A 3,097-nucleotide genomic window follows, 5' to 3' on the forward strand; every position below is an offset into this window, starting at 1 on the left:
TGCGTTCTGTCCCAAGGGGTGTCCAGGGACCAACCTGTCCCCATAGCTGTCCCCTGCCTGCTCTGGCCCCAGGGCTGGGAAGGATGCCCTCAGCAGCAGTAAGCACTGAACCAGGCCAGCTTCCTTCCTTCCTTCCTTCCTTCCGTACAGGAAACTTAACTTTTAATGTGAAACATGCCAGTTGCACTATATATCCTTAAAAATAACCAGCACACCTGGACTCCTCTCTGTGGCCACATCTCACGGGATTCTTCCAAGCAGTTTGCTAAAGTCAAAGCCTGCTCTCCTGCACTGCAGGACTGAGATCCTGCCCTCTCCTCTCAGGATCCTGAATTCCCTTTCCCTCCCTCTTCCTATCCCTTTGGTTCTCTCTGTTTCCCACCAGTCCCTTCCTCTCCAAGCTCTCCACAGCCCCCTTGCCCTCTCCCTTCTCCTTCTCTCTTGCTCTCTGGGACCATCTCCCTCTCTGTGCTGCTTCCTAGGCCAAGTGCAGCTGGGCATGGTGAATCCCTCTCTGGCTGCCCTAGCCCCAGCGGTGCTGCCAAGGGTGCCTGTGCTCGGGGCAGGCCCTGCGGCAGCTGCCTGATGCTAACAAAAGCTTCCCTTGTCCAGCACAAAGCGCCATTATTCCAAAAACTTCTGGGTGAAACATTGTGCTGAGGTGCTGGAGGACAAGTGATGCCTGAGTACACAAGGACTTGGCACTGGATAGGCACTGTGTGCCTGGCTCCATCCCTGGGGAGGGCGCCTGGTTTGGGAGGGCTGCTGGGCGTGCAGGCAGGGGTACAGGCAGCAGAGCTGCTCAGAATCAAGAGCATCTGAGCTTTCACCAGGTCCCTGGAGAAAGAGGGATGCAATGATCCTTGGCTCCTTCCAAGGAATTGCACATGGGTTGTCCCCAGCCCACAAAAGAAGCACCTCAAAACCCCTGTCCTGCAGCGGGGTGGGTCACCAGCTAGGAGAGGTGCAGTGGGGGGACCCATGTGTGGGTCAAAGCCCTGAACTGGGTCTCCTGCTCCCTCTGCTCTCTTCCTGATTCCCCTGGGAGGGTCTTGGGGGGATTCACAGCTGCTCTTCTGCTTGGCATGACCACAGAACTGCCCAAAGAGTCAGCAAGAGACAGATCCAGCAGCATGCCACAGGGCAGCACAGCCCCACGGACATGGTGGCCTGTCTCCTCCATGGACCAGAGGCCCATCTGCTTTGTGGACCAGGGGCCCTGAAGCCTTAGGGATCTGAAGTCCTGAGCACCTCTCAGGGGACTTCCTTGCAGGGTGGCTGAGCTCCTCTCTCTGTGTGGGGTCATCTGCAGGTGGCAATACCCACGCACACAGAGCTCCCTCTCCGTGCTGCTGTTGTCTGGTGTTCCTCCATGGTGCCCTGGCCCCTGGCCCTGGGGTTTGCCCACCACACCCAGGCAGCACTGGCCCTGGCTCCCAGCCTGGTTCAGAGCCATGTCCCTGGGCTGCAGGGTCGGGGTGTCTGGACCCACTGGCTTCAAATCTCCCTGGGGCATTTTCCCTGCTTGATGGGGTGTCCTGGGTCAGCACCTGCAGGTGACAGCCACAAGTACCAGGGAAAAGCTTGCTTCTGCTCCATCAGCCACACTGCATCCCCATGAAAATGCTGTCCTCTGAGGAAGGGAATGGCCCTAGTGTGTGTGGCCCTGGGCCCTCAGGCCATGGGATAGTAACAGGATGATGCTGAATGCTCTGGCCAGGCAGGGACTGTGGCCTGCAACCAGCAGGGCTGGGGCAGGCCAGGCTGGGAACGGTGCCCACGGACTGTGGTATCTGGGTTCTCAATCATGCAGGGGAAGAAATGCAGAAAGGGAGTGAGAAAAGATGGCAGGAAGCAGGGGACATGGCTGCGGAGGAAGGAACACCCTGCCTCTGGGCTGCAGTTGGCCTCTGAGGGCTCCCAGGGTGGCACTGAAACCACAGAGCCCCACTATACCCTGACATGGTGGCACAACACTGTGCTCAACAGGGATACCAGCAACCTGGCAGCCACCAGGAGTGAGGGCGCAGACCCCAGGGGAACCAGAGCAGCCTGAGAAGCCCCAGGGAGCAGTTTGGGGTCCTGTTCCCAGCTCTGGCATGCCCCTGCCAGCTTTAGGGACAGTGCTGCACAACTCCGAGCTCCCTTCCCTGCTTCTGCCTCAGTTTCCCCATCTCATTTCCCCTGCCAGGGACTTGGGGCCTGCACAGCAACACCAGCAAAGGAACATAACTGATGCAGACTGGGAGCAGGGCACTGGAGGCAGCTCTCCTTGCATGCACCGTTGAGGCTCACACATGCCCACTTCCCCTTTTGACAGGAAACATCCTGGGCAGGGCAGTGCCCAGGGCTTGGTGGCACTGTTTCAGGATGAGTCAGTGGGAGTTGGAGTCAGGCTGGTATCCTGTTTGCAACCAGGATGCAGGTGGCAGATGGGTGGCATCTTGTCAAGGCTGAGGGCACCTACCCAGCCACAGGGCACCCACATATCTATGGGGCACATGCTCACCTGCTCAGCCATGGGACACTCACACAGTCATGGGGTACCCACTCAGCCACAGAGCACCCACCTTGCTCTGGGGCATGCACCCACCATGGGGTGCCCACTCAGTCAGTAACTACCCAGCTGTGGGGCACCCACCCAGCCACAGTGCCCACCCGGCTGTGGGCGTGCACCAGCCCCTGGCACCGGGGAAGTGCTGAGAGCAGGCTGTACCAGCTGCCACATGGGGCAGGAAGAACCTGCTGTGGGGCTGGGACAAGGCAAAACCACAGAAAAGAGGAAGCCTTCAAGTGCCCCAGCCCAACACTGCAGTGCCCGGGCAGACAAACCTGGCACTCCACACAGCTCCCTCACGGTAAGTCTGAGCTCAGCATTACTGCTTGCCGAGGGGAGAGGGGCTGAGAAACAGGGTGGTCCCTGACACTGCTGGAGCAGGGGGTCCCTTCCCAGAGCATCCCCAAAACAGGAGCAGCATCCCCACTGCCAGGTGCCAGGACCTGCAGCACCAATGTGAGTGCAGGGAACCAGCAAATCTTTCCCATCCCTCCCTGCTTCCCATTCCAGATTTGTTTGGAGCCTAAACTTAGCTCATGT

The sequence above is a fragment of the Acanthisitta chloris genome, unplaced genomic scaffold (assembly GCF_000695815.1).
Source record: "Acanthisitta chloris isolate BGI_N310 unplaced genomic scaffold, ASM69581v1 scaffold22091, whole genome shotgun sequence".
NCBI classification, from domain to species: Eukaryota; Metazoa; Chordata; class Aves; order Passeriformes; family Acanthisittidae; genus Acanthisitta; species Acanthisitta chloris.